Genomic DNA, 20195 nt, shown 5'->3' with positions numbered 1-20195 from the left:
TAGTTTCCTTAATAAGAGTCCTTGCTTTATCATAAAGTTTTGAAAGTGGCACCAGAGACGAGGGAAAAGTTGACATCCAAATAACAGAACAATATGTAACATAAGACTGAACTGTCTGTAGAACAAGATTCTAAGAATCGACCCTGGAAATATATGTTTGAGCTTTCTAAAGATTCTAAGACTCCTGGAGATTTTCATTTTAATCATATCAATATGATGCTTCAAGCAAACATTTTGTCCAACAAGATTCCTAGGAATCGAACGTAACGATCCCTAGGTCTACTGAGAGAACCTCTTGATACGTGTATTTCATTTAAGTCAGGTTAAGCCTTTGAAACTGGAGAAAATGAGAAAAAATGACTTCCCTACATTTAAGGCAAGATAATTTACATCAAACCATTGGATAACTCTTTCAAAAAGGGCTTTCATCTTTGAACGAAGATAAGACTCAGTTCTACTAGCTGTTCCAAGGGTACTGCCATCAGCAAAAGCAAAAGTTTATCTGGTAAGGACGAACTCCTGTCACAATTAGTGACGGATGCTGGTTGACAAAGACGACAGCAAATGGTAGGTTTTAAATTTTGAACTGCATTAGCAAGGTCATTGACGTAGATTAAAAGGAGTATTGGCCCAATGACAGATCCTTTTGGAACGCCAAACTCTATTCCAGAAGGGTTAGAAAAGTGCGGATCAACCGAGATGTTTCGACCAGATAAATATGATTGAAACCTGGAATAAGAATTCCCTCTTATACCAATATGGGACAGTTTCCAAAGAAGAATCTTGTGTCTTAATGAGTCGAATGCTTTTCGTGCATCGAGAAGGTATTAGACCGAGAAGGCAGCAGGTGTCAGACCAGAGTCATGAATTGAATGTAAATAATTCAAGAGAGTTGCGCATGCATGCTCAGTTGAGTGCTTCCCCCTAAAACCAAACTGAAAATCATGAAAAAAGTGTTAGGAATTAAGAAAATCAAGAAGTCGATAAAGCATAGCTTTTTCCAAAATTTTACTAAACACTGATAAAAGGGATATGGGACGATAATTTGCAGGATCAATCCTTAATCCATCTTTAAAAAGACTATTAACGCGAACGCGTTTTAAAACACTTGAAAAAACACCATTTTCAAAGGAAAGATTGATAAGTCTCGTCAGGGCAGAAACGATGACAGGAAGAATGAACTTTACAACCTTAGTCGGAATACGGTCTGAACCAGAAGATGAAGAACCCCTCAAACTAATGACAATTCTGGCTATTTCAGCTTCAGAGGTTTGTTTCAATGCCATTGATTTAGGACAAGGCGTTCCACGGTAAGACCTAAAGTCAGGTAGAGAAGAAGAAGGACTAAGAAGATTATTTTTCTTCCTCCAAATTTTAAGGAGTCCCGGAGTCATCCAAGAATTCAAAGGGGTTGTTCTTTTTGATGCCGGATTCGACTGGGGTGCATCACATGTATCCAAGATATCTTCTTTCATAGAATCATAAAACGAATTAAACAAAAATTCTATATCAGATTGATTTTCAGAAATATTCCACAAACAACCCGCCAACCGTGACCTGATAAGATGCAAACCCTGATCATTAAATTTTAAAGAGGAAAAACAAGCTCCTTGGTTCCTCCTTGGCAACGCATCGGAAAAATCATGCGTGGAAGAAATAGGAAAATGGTCTGAGATATCACTCGTCAATACAGAATTTTGCACCAAGCTCAACGATGAAAAAATATTATCAAGCAAAGAAGGAGTAGTGTTAGTAATGCGAGTCGGAATGAATGCAGAAGGTAACGTTTCACAAGTGCGCATTGTTGAAAGAAAATCCATGGACGAGGATGACCTCCGGTAACACAAATTAAGGTTGAAGTCACCTATAACGACAAGTTCACATGAATGAAGTTGGATTGTTTCCAAAACCTCATTAAGAATCATAAGGAAAGAAGGAACAGACCCACTAGGAGACCGGTATATATTACCGACAATCAAAGTTTTAGCTTGGGTTTTAATCTCAATAAATATGGATTCAAAAATTCCTTCTTCATTTCTTGACAGGTCACGTCTAACAGAGTACGGAAGACATTCCGAAACATCAACAGCAAGGCCATCTCTTGCCATCCTACTTCGATTTAAACATTCCATCTTGTACCCAGAGAGATGCAATAGACATTCGTTTTTCGAATCAAGGAAAGTCTCACAAAGACCAATAAAATCAGGGGGGCCGCTACGCACTATTATTTTAAACTCATCAAATGAAGAACAAAGGCCCTGTACTAAGCTGAAGCACAGAAAAACTACCATCTCGTTTGGATACTCGATCTAAATCCGATACATACTTACTACTATCTGAAAAATGGTGATTTGATGGTGATTTATTAGGCTGACCTACTGAATTATTAATCAAACTAAGAACATCTACTGGGTTATTTTCAAACTGAAATCACGAAAAAACCCCACTAACAATATCAAACAAATAATTAAAGATTGAAAGGATAACACTAAATACTTATCACTTATCACCTACAACTGACACAGCGGGGGAGGGAACCATAGAGGCTACATAACTGGATAGTTTAAAGGAATCGAAACACGAGTCCTCAATTCGCAACCAAATCTTACTCTTAGAAGACTTTTTCACTTCTATCCATATACTAATCCCTTTCGTTATTACCCAGGTTTCAGCAACTTTTGTAGAAGTATCAGATGGTGTACGCAGATTGTAGCCGAAAGAGAGCAGTTCTTTTTTATGGCGTGCCAATTCACGCGGGAGATCAGAAGTGAGGCTTTTTCCTGATCCTTTCAGTTTATCATAATTTTTCACAATATCATCTTTATCTGCTAAATTAGCCAAAGTAACAAAAACTGGCCCGGCTTTTGCTGTAGACCTAGATGTTGCCCTAGTATTAGAGCCTGAGGGTTTACTTCCATTCAAGCGATAGCACTTGACGAAGGGCATTGAGTTTGCGTTACTGACTCTTATTTCAGTGAGAAACTCACGGGCAGCATTAGCTGAGTTACTACCTTGAACAGTTGGTATGCAATGAAGTACAAAGTTCTGTCTTTTTGAAACAAGTTCAACTTGAAGACAAGACTTTTTCAGATTTATTACTTCGGCTTTGAGAACCCAATTTTCTTCTGTAAGCTCCAAATTCTCATTTCGCAAAGCCTCAATCCCCTTTTGCAGGCTAAGAATCTTCGTCATAAGCTCAGTGTGTTTCTGATCAAAATACGACTTCCCGAGAGACATCATAAAATTATTCAATAATCTCCCCTAGATTGGCTAATTATCAAATTAAAAATTCATTAAAGGGAGACTTACTGGCAAGGGCCCCGTATTACTGAAATAAATCCAGAGAGGCCCGTGTTCAAACAGCACAAAACAACTAACAAATATCCTAGATTTGCAATGGTATCCGCCACCACGCACTAGCTCCGAACGGATTGAATTCTGGCAAGCGTAATTTTGAAGGTGGAAAGCTAAACATCCGCTCATATCTCAATTTTTCAACTTGCCCTGAAGTTTTTATGAAGATAACTGGGATCCTTTCTCTTGGGGATCTTTTATGGAGATTATTGTCGTTGTATTGTTCGTACCGTGTAGCGATGAAATCTTATCTTAAAGCTATCCCCAAGGTCAGGGATATTCAACATTTTACTATAGTGGGTCGCATTGCCACTTGCAATAATTTTTTGCAAATAGCGACGAAGACCACACTGCCTTTCCATCATAAACAAATAAGAAGAACAACAGGGAAATTTTTTTTATACAAGACAGTGGAACGCAACTTTAAATGAATATTTCGACCCTATATCCAAGGGCCGTCCTCAGCAAAACAGACGAAGAGAATAAAAACACTATAAAAGAAACTTACATTAAAATTCAATCAATAAAACTGTTTAAAGAAGTTTTAAAACAGCCCTAATATCATTACTTCAAGGAAGTTCAACCCAGGACTGGTACTCCAAACGAAATGGACAGAGAACAATTCATTCAGATGGAATTAAAATACTTACAGACAAGATTTTAAAGCTAATCTCGCCTTCTTGGCAGCCAGGCTAGAAGGTCTATTCCTAATAGGTTGAGTGGAGTTATTGACTGGTTTTTTAATATAATTAGTCAAATCCTTTTTAATTAAATTTGTGTATAGGGCATTAAGCGAATATTCCCCCAAATCTCTATTTAAAGAAATATTACTATTTATTTTGATTTTAATTTCAATTGCCTCTCGAAAACAGGTCGTTCGAAACGTGAATTGATAAGTACTTTTAGATTCATTCCTTTTTATCTCTTATTTCTATTTTTCCTTTCAGGAAACTTTCCTTTTTAAAATGAAGAGGGACTTTATAATAAAGATTCAAGATCTGTTATATACTATCATTTCTAACATTTGTTGTCGTATTTGTCGTGAACAGAGGAGAACATTGTCGAAAGATAAACGTGTATAAATATTGCATTCACTTATTACGTCAAATATGGTTACGTATGGAGCGTGGGAGAGGGCCTAATTGCCCTCCATTTATTTGGTCACTCAAAAAGAGCAGTAGAATTTTTAATTTTCGTTTGAATGAGCCCTCTTGTGACATTCTAGGACCGCTGGGTTGATGCGATCACCCATGGTTAAATGAAAAAAAAAACAACAAATAAACACGCATCCGTGATCTTTCTTCTGCCAAAAATACATAATTCCACATTTTTGCAGATAGGAACTTGAAACCTCTACTGTAGGGTTCTCTGCTAAGTTGAATCTGATGGTGTGATTTTCATTAAGATCACTAGATCTTTAAGGGGTGTTTTCTTCTTTTTTTCGAAAACAAGGCAAATTTTCTCAGGTTTGTAACTTTTGATCAGTAGAACTAAACTTGATGAAACTTATATATTTGGAATTAGCCTAAAAATTTGATTAGTTTTTTAGAGTTTCGGTTACTATTGAGTTGGGTCACTCCTTACTTACAGTTTGTTACCACGAACTGTTTGATCAGCATATTAAAAATTCCCACTAACAGGGAATCAAACCCCGGTCTTCCGCTTGACAAGCAGGCATACCTACTATTGTACCATTAGAGACTTATCAAAAACAATTTGCATGCAAGACATGAAATTAATTTCGTTAAAACACTAAAAAAATATATAAGGAATCGGCCTGGTTAATTGTAAATGGCGACTATGTTAGTTTCATAGGTATCATAGCAGTAGAGATCGCTGAAGTCTATTAAAGAGCAAACCATGGCACATATTGGGTTTAGTTTGATGCCTCATATTGTGATATTTGTCTCTTATTATTATAAATAAAAAAAAGCCATAGGCTTTTTCCTGTTTGTAATTTTATATTAAATCCGGGCTGCAGTAGTAGCTAGTAACCTAGCAAGAAACGGTGACGTCCCTTAATAAAAACTACAATAACCCATAACTTCAGGGCTGCCACAAAGTCCCTAAAATCTAATAAAGTTCCCTATTGGTCCCTTAAATTGATGTTGGTCCCTAAAGTCCCTTTTCTTGCTTTGGTTTAAAGTCCCGTATCCTGAAGGCAACCAATACCTGTGAGTATACAGTTTTCAATATTTTTTTTTTCAATTGAGAATCTTGGAACCTGTTTTTACTTGTCTAAGAAAGACAAAACTTGTTCTTACATAGGCTACAGCGTTATTGTCTTGACAGAGTAGACAGATTAGTAACAAAAAAAGCGATCCTCTTTGCCTCTGGAGTCAATAGGCTAGGAAGCGGCAGCGGTTCGGTTTCCTTTGTTAATTACTTAGAAAACTCTTTTCTGGGTGTTGCTTTGTTACATACAGAGGAAAGAAAACTAACAGAATGACTCCAAGTACAAAATACAAAGGAGGCGGTGTTAAAACCAGGTTTCTTGCATGATTTTGAGCTTACATACATTTTTCGAACTATTAGACTACTTCCTAGCGCCCTTTTTTATTTCAATGCATTTACGATAATAACCTTTATATTTTTCTACTAAATTCTTTTTTTTTGAGGTTTAGGGTTTGAAGTTTAGTTTGAATAAGAATGGGAAAGTGCAAATTCAAGGAGACTTAGTTGGAAGAGAAAGATGTGACAGCAAATCAAATGAAAGAGTGGTGTAGAGTCGTTCCGGGAGATCTGTTCCCTTTATACTGTTCTATCTGCAATACATCACTTGTCTGCTATATGGGCTCCTACGCTTTACTGCGGCACGCCAGAACTGCTGAACATAAGAAGAATATTACCATAAACCTAACGCCGAATCTGATTCGTCTCTTGGCAGCATCTTCCATGGAGATTGGCCTTTTGGCAAAACTGTCCATGCACCTAGATACTTGTGTAGTGCGGGGTGAAATAACAGTGGCAGAAATTACATGGACTCTGAAGGCGATTGAGGCTTATTATTCTGGAAAATCTGCAGACAGAATAGCAGATGTATTAGAAAAAATGTTCAGAGATTCAGTGGTCAAAAACTTCTCCCTTAGGCAAACTAAGATCGCTTATTTTTTAACCAGAGCTCTTGGATCTCATTGCCGGAAAATGAATGTTGATGAAGTAGGCATCAGTTATTATGCTGTCGAGTTTGACGAAACCACAAACTCAGAAAATAAGAAAGAGCTTCAAATAACGATCCGATTGTGGTCCGAAAAGATGAGACGAGTGGTAGAAAGACATCTGAAAACTGTGTTAATTGGACATGCCACAGCTGAAGACTTGAAGTCAGACATAGTCAGAGCGAACGATGAGAGTGGTTTATCTCTCTCTAAACTACACTTTGATGATCAAAAGTCTTGCAGGAAATCTACAAGAATTGTTCCGATCTGATCATCGAAACTAACGCCTCAGCCATACGAAGATGAAGAGAATTTTGTGCCACTGCTACAGACAGTTGTTAGTGACGAAATTGTCGACTGTTTCGTGTCAATAGACGAGCTTCCTAAGCGCTCGTTCATGTAGCGTGTTCAGAAGCATTATTCTGAGGCCACAAGATATGTCCTTAAGCAAATACTCTGTGAAGAAATTTGCAGTTGTTCAAAGCGTTAACTTTTCTGTATCCCAATCAAGTATCAAAGCCAGTTTCTGCTCAGAATTTATTATATATTTCCAGGAAGTTACCCATCGTGACACAAAAGGACATGCGACGACAAGTGGAACAAAGTGATCCAGGGGGGAAAATATCCAAACATGTCTCAAGTCGTAAAAAATGCTTTGACTATTTATCACGGGTCTGCTATTATTGAGCAGGGTTGCTCCCTTTCTGGGCAAGCTCTCAGTGAAGAAAGAGCTTTGATGAATGAGCGAACTTTGAATGCAAAATTGTTTGTGATAGATGGGCTGGGCAGGTTTAGAGAACGTCTGCAAAATATTGCAATCACTGAAACCTTTATAATACTGGCCAAATTCGCTAGAAAGAAATATGAGTTGTACCTTCAGCAGAAAAAAACCTTGAAAGAAAATACTCAGAAAGAGCGGCTGGATTTGGAGTCAAGAGGACGGTTGAGAGAGCAGTAGCTTGCTGAAACCTCTTTGAAAAGACAGACAATAGAAACTTTCGAAAAATCTCTCAAAGAAAACAAAGAAGCACTTAGTTCCATGGAACAGGCCGCAGCGAGTTGATTAAGGAAGCTTTCACCGGCTGAAAAAAGACGTTGAAAAGAAGGACATGGTCGAGATACAGCTGGCACAGGCCATGATATATGGTACTCAGTCGATGCGTACTGAACAAAAAAAGGAAGCTGCTACTCTTGAAACCACCCAGCAGAAGTTAGAGTCAAAGAAACAGTTGCTGATCACATATCTGTTCCAGCAGAAGGCAGTGCAAAAAAAAAAAAAAAAAATGGAAAGAAATAGGTTGTGTGTTCTAGTTACCATTTCCTTATCCCTCATAATATTTTTGCATCTGGTGTCTTGTATTAGAAAGTAAAGCGTTCAGAAAATAAAGAAGAAAAAAGCCCCTCCCATGACATGATGATTCTCAGGTGGTCTGTTTCTTGCTTATTACTTGGCCTCTTATCCTGGAGAGATGTCTGCCAATGATCATTCCCATTTTGGTTTCCTTAGTCAAGTGTCATTTGCTGTTGTGTCACTGCTTTTTCTTTTAAAAAGCTTTCTGAAAACTGAGTTTTTGGGGTCCATGCTTTGTCCAGAATGGTCCCTAGAGAGGTCCCTTTTTCGACTAAAAGAGGTCCCCAAGTCCCTATTTTTTACCACTTGAACCTGTGGCAGCCCTATAACTTCTAAAAATAGTAATTAAAGATCATCCAGGGTCATCACAAAAGTTGGGCCAGTCCAGGAGTTGTAGCCTGGACCTCCCACACCCGAAGCAGGAATCATACCCCTTGACCAATCAGCAGCAACCTAGTAAGAGACAACCATCCGGGTTGCAGCTGTAGCTAGCAACCTAGCAAGAGACGATCTTGTCTCTTAGTAAAAACCCAATAACCCATAACTCCTAAAAATGCAGTCAGATTAAAACAAGAAGCACGCAATTAGAACCACCTTGTACAAAACCCTTTTATAAGAAAATTTCCGTCCCTTTGCTTGAACAACAAGAAAAATATATTGGCTTGAAAATCAAGAAAAGTGGCTGAAACCACGATATTCTGTATATACGGCATCTTTTTTTTTCCTAAGATATCGGGGCATGGGAACATCATAGGCAGCGCAATAACGCTGCCTAAGTAAAGAACGATGTTGGCACAATGTATTATTTATTTTTTGTTTTTTTCTTCTTCTTCCATACCAGGGCACTTCGTATCGAAGGTGTTGTCGTAGAAACTTGGAAAAGGGCTCATTCACTTGGAAATTGGAACGGCTAGTGCCATTTTTAATAGTCGAAAGTGATTGGAAGGCAACTAACACCCTTTCCACACCCACAATTTCCCAAACATATCCAATCAAAACTTTGAGATAGCCATTTTGTTCAGTAAAGTTGATTTCCAGATAGAAATTATGTTTTTGAGGAAGACACTCCCCCAGAGCCTTCAGGACAATGGTTTTAAGTTATGCCCTGTGGGCATATAAGATTTTTATAGAAAAAGTTGTCGTCGAAACTCCAAAAAGGCTCATTTGATTGGAAATTTAAAGGGCTAGGACTCTTTTTAAAAGTCGAAAGTAATTGAAGCGCAACTAACCCCCCTCTCAGGCCCATCTTTTCCCCAAACGCATCCAATCAAAATTTTGAGATAGTCATTTTTTTCACATAGTTGAAAGTTCTGGAACCTTGGTCTTTGAGGATGAAAACCTCCCCCCCTACAGCCCTCAGGACAAGGGTTGTAAGTTATGCCCTGGGGGTATATAAGGTTTTTATAGAAAGTGTTTTCGTAGAAACTTCAAAAAGGGCTCATTAGATTGGAAGTTTAAATTGCTATAGTTTTTATAGAAAGTGTTGTCGTAAAAACTTGAAAAAGGGCTCATTCGATATTAAATTCAAAGGACTAGTGCCATTTTTAATATTTGAAAGTAATTGGAAGGAAAATAACCCCCCTCTCACGCCCACCATTCCCCCAAACATTTTTAATATTTTTAATATTTTTTAATATTAATATTTTTAATATTTGAAAGTAATTGGAAGGAAATTAACCCCCCTCTCACGCCCACCATTCCCCCAAACATATGCAATAAAAATTTTGAAATATTTATTTTGTTCAACGAAGTTGAAAGTTTTAGAAATTAGGTCTTTGAGGATGATACCCCTCCCTCAGAGTCGTCAGGGCAGGGGTTGTAAGTTATGCCCTGGCGGCATATAAGGTTTTATAGAAAGCGTTGTCGTAGAAACTTCAACAAAAGCTCAATTGATTGGAAATTGAAATGTCTAATACCCTTTTTAATAGTCGTAAGTGACTGGAGAGCAACTAACCCCCCTCTCACACCCACCATTTTCCCAAACACATTCACTCAAAATTTTAAGATAGCCATTTTGTTCGACGTAGTTTTAAAAAGTCCGGAAATTGTGTTTTTGAGGATGACACTCCCCCCGCAGCCCTAAGGACAAGGGCTGTAAGTTAAGCCCAGGGGGCATATAATGTTGCCCGCACCAAGTGCATAATAAAATAGGTTCTTCGGGAGCTCCTCGTAAACACGCAAGTGACATAGACTGATATACAGAAAATATATGTTTCAATAGAATAGAACAACTAAGGAAGGTTCTTACAAAACAATGTTGCTCTAAAATAATAAAATAAATGTGTTTCAGATCACAAACATTATTTTTCTAAAGAAAATTCTCTCCTCCAATCTTGATTATTGTCTTAGTTTATGTAGATGTTAATATTTAAATTTGTATGATTATTCTAGTTTCTCTCTAATAGACTTATGTTTTAATATAGCTTTTTACTTTTCTTTTAGAATTTTTTTAAAAGCATACTTTTTAGTCTGAATCATCAGGATTGACCACTTTGTTTAGAAACTTGAATTGTTAAGTGTTTTTAGAGTCATTCCTTTTTATCTTTTATTCTATTTTTCCTTTCAGGAGATTTTCTTTTCTAAAATGAAGAGGGACTTTATAATAAAGATTCAAGATCTGTTATATACTATCATTTCTAAGATTTGTCGCCATGTTTGTCATAATCATTATGGAACATTTAACGTCCGGAGAGTCGAAGTCTCGGAGAGCTTCATTGAAGCTTTTTATACTGAGATATCAAAATTTAACTACGTGCCACTGATTCTTAAACTTCTTGATTCCGTGATTGATCTTTACTTGGCAAGTATTTACTAACTTTTGCTCTTAGTTTCTTACTTAGTTGTAGGCTACATGCCCTAAAGATTATTGTGCCTACTTTTATTTGCTGCTCAGTGTAGATTTATTTTCATTCCTAAAAGTACTGCAGTTCAGTAATACCTTCTGAAGCTTCTTTTCTTTAGCCTGTACTAATACTGCTTCAACTTTTGCTACTACTACTGCTATCAAAAAGACCATGGTAATTAAAGTCGAACATGAATTAGTTTAAAAAAGCTTAATCCACATAAGTACTTTTTCAAAGATAAGTAAAGACGTACATTAAACCAAATATTATGCTCCCTAACGCCACTAGCATATGACACAGCGCCAAAAGTCTCCCTACTGATAGTACTGGGGTATGGTATCGCGATTGAGAAGGGGCACGGGTTCTACGAATTCTTCTCGCACTGATAATGTTCGACTTTTAGGCGGAGTAGTAAAGAAAGAAAGAGAAAGTAGTAAAGAAAGAATCTCCAAATAATGAAAACAAACGGGACTATGGCCAGTTGAAGGAAAAGACAAACTGAAATGACACGGATATTTTCCTGGACAAAACAAGGCATCTTTAACACTAAGAAACAAAGATAAAATCTAAAATAATATGAATTTTTTTAATCTAAAACCAAGAAATAAAATAATATGTATACAATTGTTGCTACTGTGATTAAGCACCACGTATTCTAAATAGATTTGCTTCAATGAGAACACTGAAATGACGGGATAAAATAAATGAATATGAATTAATAATTTTGTTACAAAATAATACCCTTGCTTGCTTCTACTACTGCGATTCTCCTAGTATTAATCTAGTATTTAGTATTTAGTATTTAATCTAGTATTTAATCTAGTATTTAATCTAGTATTTAATCTAGTATTAATCTAGTATTTAGTATTTAGTATTTAATCTAGTATTTAATCTAGTATTCTGGTGATTAAAAAAAAAACTTTAATTGTTCACTTCTAAGAATAAGGTTATATACTGAAACAGTTTTTAAATTACCTGTACCACTGTTTACTGACAGACTAGTGATAATATATTTTTTTTACTTTAATTGCTTCCGTAGCCAACTGTGTCTAGCCACTATTGTTAGAAATGCCTATGGCATTGTTGGATTGTAGGAAATAATCCTCGCTAATCTGTATACTTCAATAGCACTACCAAATTTTCTATACATTTTGGCCCCATTTTGGAAGATTTTCTCAAAAACAGATAAACTTAAACTCCGTTGAGTATATTTTGAAATTGCAAAATTTCCTTTATCTTACAAAATCAGTTTTCATTCATGGTATCCCCTTCTTATGTGCTGATGTGTCAAGATGCATGTATGTAGCGGTTGTTCAGTGTTTTATAGATGATCTTTGTTCATTGTTTTGATAAGCATTGTAATATCTTTTTTATTTATTCCCATTTTTGTCGATTTTTCTATCTTGTACTCCGTCTCTGTAAACTTAATTTGAGGTTTAAATTTTAGAACATTATCTATTGACTTCCGATTCTCAGGAAATCGTTCAATAAACTATTGTGGGTTCAGCCTATGTAAAACTTTCCACAAGAAAGAGAAATACTATACATTCCATTATCCAAGTTACCACGAGTCAGGTCCTTCCCAGAACTTAAAATCTATTTAATGGTCTAATTGACTCAAAAAATTTACAGCTGTTTCACAAACGCTAAAGGATGCAGGATCAACGTTTTGTTGATCCTTGCTTGTAAAAAAAATAAAAAAATAAAAAATAAAAATAAAAAAACTTGCCCTAGCTTTTGTTCCAAGTTTTCTAGATTTCTGTTGGACTCTGCCGAATCTAACAAAGTACCAATCTAGCTGGATTCATCGTTTTATATCTAACTATTTCGTGCTAAAAAAGGTTGATGGGCAATTTAAGTTTATACAAAATAGAAATGACTAGATATTCATTAGAAGTCTTTAGTTGTCAACTGTTTACTATCTAGACAACTGAAAGCACCGGTAAGGAACAGCAAGATTGGTACCTTGTTGGATTCGAACCCTGTTTGGTTAACTCTGAGATATTTTCCCCTTCAAGCATTGGGAGTGTGTACTTTTCTTTTTCTTTTTTTCTTCAATAGTTAACTTGGAACATGAGCTAGAGCAAGTTTGCAAACACCTGTATTTTTCATATTTGTGGCTGCAACAAAGTTCAGAGTTTTATTCAACAATAAATACAAAATGGAAATATAGTGCCCTTATTCCCCTCGAAAGGCTTCCATGGCCAGGGATACAAGGGGGATATAAAAAAAACACAATATACGCAACAGCCAAAAAAAGAGAACAATAGCCAAATAACATACAAGATTAAAAAGACTCCCGCAAGGCCTGGGAGTCAAAGCGCAGAGAAGACAACCATGCACCATGAAATAACATTCAGGGAACAGCAACTTCTCAGAGGAAAAAGAAAAAAACAATTTTTTTTAAATAAAATAAATAGATAAAAATAAATGCTATTCTGTTTGATTCTTAACTAAATGGTCCTTAAGAATCCTTTTAAAAGTCCCAAACGAGTGGCATCTCTGTGCTAAGGAAGGTAGAGAATTCATGAACTGTTGAACAGCAATGAGAGGATTGATATATGATCGCACAGTAGGGATAGGAGGAATGCAGATACTAATTGCAGAACGAAGGCTATATGGAGCTGAATCAGAAATAAACACGGGAGTTTTTTGAAGATATTTTGGAAGATTGCCATGAAACTGATGAAAGACAAAAGAAGCACAAGAAAGAATGTAAGTAGACTGTAGATTTAAGAGTGATGTTGGTGAGGAACGGTTGGTGTCAATAACCAGACTCCGTGCTTTATTATGCATGACAGAAAGTGACCGCAGTGTAGAAGGAAAAGTAGACTTCCATACAATGGGGCAATAGGAAAAATATGACTGGACATGGCAGAAAAAAGAAGCTGCAGAATAGATCCAGGAAATGTGTGTCCAAGTTCTCGAATGATACTCGAACTCCGTGAGACCTTAAACCTAATCATAGCAACATGGTTTCTAAATGAAAGGTTCTCATCAATCAGGATACCAAGAAACCAGACCACCCTATTCCCTGATCTACATAAGGAGCCTTGTGCCACCTGAAGGTGCGTAAGCTGAGAAAAAGCTATACCAATTCGAGAACAAATAAGAAAATGTGACTTACCAACATTCAAGGCCAAGTAACTAGCATCAAACCATGAAATAACTCTCTCGAATATTGCCACAAGGTTAGATTTGATATAACATTACTTCTTCGCAAGGATCCCAAGAGTGGTGTCATCGGCAAATGCAACGAGAAAATCTTCATTCGAAGTAGTGTTCGCACACGAACGAACATCAGGATGACACAGCTTGCACCATACCATAGGTCTGGCGTTTTTAACTGCCCAAATCAGATCATTAACATCAATCAGAAATAAAACTGGGTCAAGAGCCCAGATCCCGGAGGAATGCAATAATCTACTTCAGAACGGCTCCGGAAAAGTGGATCAGTTGAAATAATCCTACCAGTAAGATATGATTCAAACCAAGAGAAATTATTTGATCTTATACGAATATGCAATAGTTTCCAAAGAAGAATCCAAAGTTTTACGAACATCCAAAATAAAGCTGCGGGTATATGACCAAAATCTATTGCCGAATGAATGAAATTCAAGAGAGCTGTGCAAGCATGCTCTGTTGAGTGATTCGCTGGGAATCCAAATTGGAAATCATACAAAAATTCTTTTGCATCCAGAAAACTAAGAAGTTGGGATAGCATAGCCTTCTCAAATATTTGGCTGAAAATAGACAAGAGAGAAATTGGCATATAGTTAGCAGGATCGCTCCGAGAACCACTTTTACACAGCACTCTAACCTTAGTTCACTTGAGAGATTCGGGGAAAATTCCCATCTCGAAAGATAGCTTTACAAGCTTAGCCAATGGTGACAAAATAGCTGGCAGAACGGCACGGTTAACCCTTGCAGGAACTTTGTCTGACCCTGAAGACGATGATCCTTTAAAAATATTCACGATACGAGCTACATCAAACTCAGAAACAGAGTTCAAGACCATTGACTTTAAACATGAGTGTTCAAGATAGGCTCTGAAATCGCATCGAGAAGTTGCAGAGCTGGCAGAGGAAGCAGTTGTCTTTCATATATTAGCATAATAAGAGGTAAGCTCTGGCTGAACATCTTCTTCTCCTTGGACGGTTTTACCATCGACTATCAGCGTTGTTGGAACTGAAGGCAGAGGGGGAGTAGGTCTAAGAACCGAATTAATTAAATACCATGTCTTCCTAACGTCCTTTCCACATTCAGAAAAATTTCTATGATAATACTGAGGCTTAGCCTTCCGACACAGAGAATTAAATATACTCCTATAGGCCTTGAACGGTTGATGATGAGCTACAGATGATGAAGCCTCGTAAAGCTTCCACAAATAATTTTTGCTTTTTCAGCTTTTATGCAGACCTGGAATCATCCGTGGATTCAGTGGTGCTATCCTTTTCGAAGTATGGGGCGCTGAACCCTGATGACAAAAATCTAGGATACTTTCTTTCACTAAATCATAAAAGATATCAAAAGAGTGGTTAAAACCCGAATCAGAAATCAAACTATCCCATGGCTGATCAGTCAGACGGGAATTAAGTAGACTCAGCTCAGTATAAACAAAACGAAAAAATGGGAGATTAGATGATGGTGCTATAATAGCGCTATGGAAATAGCGGGAAAATGACCAGAAATATCACTAACCAGCACCGGATTATCTAAGACATCTAGTAACGAAAAAATATTATCAATAAGAGACCCATGCTTCTCAGTAACTCAGGCTGATATACAAACTGAAGGTAGAGTATCCGAGGAGAGCTTTATCGACAGAAAATTAATAGCTGAAGCAGAATTTCGATCCAGCAGATTGAGGTTGAAATCATCCATAAGGATTAGTTCACAGGGATTCACATAGATGCTTTTGGACTGAATCCAAAACCTCTTCCAGAATTTTCATAAACGAAGAAATAGATTCACTAGGGGACCTGTAAACGAAATCAACAGCTAAATCCTTACACCATGACTTAATCTCAATAAAAAGGGATTCAAAGATTCCTTCCTCATTTCTGTTCAAATCACTTTGGACATTGTAAGCAAGACGATCAGCAATATAAAGGGCAAGCCTACCTCTTGCCATCTGTTTCCTGTTCATTCTCTCCATCCTATATCCTGGAATATCTAAATGCATATCTTAATTTCAATCCAGGAAAGTTTCTCATAATCCGATAATATCAGGAGTTCCACCACTAACGATCCGTTTCAGCTCATCAAAAGACAAACAAAGTCCCTGAATGTTAGAGTGAAGCACAGAGAAAATACCATCTCGTTTAGAGGATGCAGAACCATTTAATTGCGAAACATACTTTTATTAGCCAAACTGAGGTCATTATTCATCTGATTTCTACTTTCAACTGAATTATTAATTACACTTTCAATATCTATAGGAGCATAATCATATTATAATAAATACAACAATAAATATACCAAAAGGATACTAAAAACAAAGGAAGGAACCAAACGAGATAATATAAGGCAATTAAACAACAAAAATCAGTTTTCATTCACAATTGAAGGGATGATCACGTTAGAAACAACAACAGAGAACTTATATTCTCTAGACGCGTCCAGTTTTTTTTTCTTTTGAATTTTTCTTAGCTTCAAGCCAAATGTTAATCCCTTCGAAATAACTTTGGTTTCAGCCACTTTTACTAACGGGTTAGCAGAAGTGCGTAGGCTATACCCGTACGCTAAACGCTCTTTATGGCAACGCGCAAGGTCTCGAGGTAAATTGTAACTGATACTTTTGCGAGAGCCTTTGAGTTTTCCACAATTCCACATAATACGATCTTTATCAGTAATGTTTTTATAATTTAACTACAATTGGCTCAAACTTATTCCAAGCAGAAAACCTTTTAGAAACCCCTGTCTGCCTATTACTATTCAAGCGATATCAATTCAAAAATGGGGTAGCGTCGGCATTTGCCAACCCGATATCAGTCAGAAGCTCGCGAGTAGCAGTTTCTGCACTTTAAGTCACCACGGGAATCCCGTGAAGAAGAAAATTTTGACTTTTAGAGACAAGCTCAGAATGCAGGCATGATTTTTTTATATTAAGTAATTCTGATTTCAGAGCGCAATTTTCCTGCCGAAGTTGGGAATTATCCTAGAGGAGAGCACTAATTACTTTGTTCCAGACTAGCCACCAACAGTACAAGCTCTTGATCCTTCTCATCAAAATAATCCTTCGTAATAGCCGTCATCTTCAAATTCCTTAATGCTAACAATAAACTCCTATGGAAATGTGTTAAATCTTCTCGTAAAAAAAACATTAAACGAAAACTTACTGGCAAGGCTCCTTTCTGCTAAGAAATAAAAATCCAGAGGGGCCCGCTTTCAAACAAGGTCAAAATAAACAATAACCAACCAGGCCCTTAAAATGAAACAGCAATCACCTCTGATTACATTAATTGCCTTTTCACTTGGCAAATATCCACAAACAGGTAACACAGATGCAATTAGCAAATCACACGCTTAAATAAGGTGGCTTATAAAGTATGATGTTTTCTGAAATTTCATGTTCTTCCACTATCATTTCAGTTCAAGGCTATATCCACCAAGTGACAAAAGTATATTGTTCATGATGATAGACAGTACTAGTGTGACGAATATAGATCAAAATCCACCTCAAGAATGTAGAATATTGTGTTTAAGAATCAATTTAACACAAGAGTATATCCAGCACATAAGAAAAATCCAGTCAATGCCAAGTTAATGACACATGGAATCAATAGCTTTGGAATCAAAAAAGCAAACCTCGGTATCAGATGAATAAATAGCTCTGCAAGAAATGAGGAGCTCGTTATCCTCAGTTTGCACAATTCTTTATATGTGTCGTCCACAGAGACAGTAACTTCACCTTGGTCTCGAAAGTGGCTGTTTCATTCCATGATTTTCTAGGGCTTGGAAAGTCGAGCAGGCCTTGGTAAAAAGTTATTTTGTTTTCTTTTCAGGGGTGGCTCCTTTTCATAATTAACTAAAAACAACAAGTTTTTTTTAACTGAAAGTAAGGAGCGACATTAAAACTTAAAACGAACAAAAATCATTCCGTATATCAAAGGGGCTGTCCCCTCCTCAACGCCTCGCTCTTTAAGCTAAAGTTTTTTACTGTTTTAAAAAATAAAGTTGTAAGACAGAGTCAAACTTTAGCGTACAGAGCAAGGCGTTGAGGAGGGGACAGCCCCTTTCACATACGGAATAATTTCTGTTCGTTTTAAGTTTTAATCTTGCTCCTTACTTTCATTTAAAAAAAACAGTTTTTTTTGGTTAATTTCTGAACAATTTTGAATTAATGCAGCTTTGATTTTGGCTCACCGTACATGAATAATTAAAACAAAATTCGCATATTAATTTTCCGTTTTTTTTTGGCTAATTGGCTTCCTCGAAATTCTGTTCTGGCGTAACTTATGAATTAACTTACGTAATGAATTTCTATATTCCTATATTTTTATTGCGTATATTAGGGAGTTCGCTCCCTAGTCAATACTTCGCTCTTTACGCTAAAGTTCGAATTTTGTTCGAATCACAAACCCCTGAATCACAAAGGCCGGTTAATTAGAATAGATAGCTATTATACCGGTAAGCCACGATGCCACCAGTATTGGTGTGGTAAGGTACGGGTGTCACCACTTATTGGTGCAAAAATATGTGCTACACCACATGCTGGAGGGGAAAATCCCTGGCGGCGCCAAATATTATAATGGGATCTCTGCGCTTACCACAAAGGTTCTGTAAATATAGGGTGTGCTAGTACCCAATTTACAATATACCTTGTCTTTATGTGGGATATCTGGACATCCACAAGGCGTTCGAAAGTGTCGACAGAGAGCTATTGAAGGATGCCCTATTTAGAATTGGCCTCCACCATTTGTTTGTGAGGTTGATAGTGAGTATGTATATTTGTGTGAGTGGAATCGTGTTAGTTGGTAACAGGTTTTCTAGGCTTTTTAATATTAAGCTGGGAGTAAAACAAGGCAGCACTCTTTCTCCTAAATTGTTTAATATTTTTATAAATGATGTTGATTTTCTAGAGAACAGATGGGCTCCGAAAGTTAGTCTAGGGACCCATAAACTATCACTACTATTATTTGCAGATTATATTTTTTTGCTAGCTGGTACACCGCAAGATCTGCAGACGCTTTTGATTCTTATAGAAGAATATTTGCAGATAAAAAAATTAAGGCTGAATGTTGAAAAGAGTGAAGTTGATATTTAAAAAAAAAGGAAAACAAGTGGTGAAAATAATTATAAATTTAAATTTAATAATAAGGAACTGAAAGTAAGTAAAAGAATAAAATATTTAGGATTTGTTTTATCGGAAAATGGAAGTTTAAAGAGTCATGTTGATGAACTAATTAATAGAGGTAAAGTGGCCATGTCTGCAATATTTTAAAATCCGACGATAATGGGAATTAAAAACCTAAAAATGCATAAAAGAATATTTAATACAAAAATTTTACCAGTAATAGAATATGGAGCGGAGATTTGGGGCGGAGAAGTGGCACAGAAGTTGGAGTCCCTCCAGCTCCAGTATTATAAAAGACTGTTTGGATTACATCAGACAACTCATTCACAGATTCTAAAAGGTGATACGGGCCTGTTATCGTTAAAACTACGTAGGTCTATTTTGATGCTTAGATTTTGCTTGAAACTCATTAGGGGTAATGAAGATAGACTAGTAAGAGCTGCTTATTATCAGATGTTGAGTTATGGTTCGAAAACGTCGTGGCCATCCCAAATTAGGTCATTTCTAGAAAGAGCGGAAATGCCTTACTTATGGAATGATGGTCTTGGTTCCCGTGATCTACCAACAAATTTAGTAAGCCAGGTATGATTTATGTAAGAGGGTCAAGAAATTCAGTATTGGCAAGGGCTGGTTTTAAATTCTACTACGATGAATCAATATAATCAGGCTAAACCTAGTTTTGGAGAGAAAGTTTATTTTAAATTTAATTTACCGAATATGCTTTTATGTCGATGGATTCAGCTTAGGGCGAAATGCCTTCCAATCCAGGACAGGCAAATGGTGTTCGACAGGAGAATAGTACATCCTGATGGTCGGTATATGTGTCCTCTTTGTAGGGATGAGGACGAAGATTTGGACCATTTTCTCCGAAAGTGCTCGGTGCTCTCTGATTTAAGGGAAAATTACTTAAATAGAATTGTTTTGCTGCTTCCTAAAATTTTACAAAGTAGTAATCCAACAACAATATTTCGTATTGGTGCGTACATAAAGAAGGGATTAGAAAGAAGGAAAAGTTTATACAATTAAATATTATTAATTATATGGAATTAAAGTTATTTTCTCGATAATTTACCAGGTAATAAAGGTATTTTTCACTATGTATCATGTTAATGTGTGTTTCGTAATTTGCTCTGTTGTGATTTCTCTATTTTTCATAAATTTTTGTGTGTATATGGCTCTTGGGCTTTTGA

At 36.6% G+C, this 20195-nt stretch overlaps 1 pseudogene; it reads right to left on the bottom strand.

The window, feature by feature from the left end:
- Nucleotides 1-318: 318 nt before the first annotated feature.
- Nucleotides 319-2132, bottom strand: LOC148949595 (uncharacterized; annotated as a pseudogene).
- Between the last annotated feature and the right edge of the window lie 18063 nt (nt 2133-20195).

The sequence above is a fragment of the Artemia sp. Qi Xiang Cuo genome, chromosome 8 (assembly GCF_049724085.1).
Source record: "Artemia sp. Qi Xiang Cuo chromosome 8, ASM4972408v1, whole genome shotgun sequence".
Lineage (NCBI taxonomy): Eukaryota > Metazoa > Arthropoda > Branchiopoda > Anostraca > Artemiidae > Artemia > Artemia sp. Qi Xiang Cuo.
This window is presented reverse-complemented; position numbering and strand designations above follow the sequence as displayed.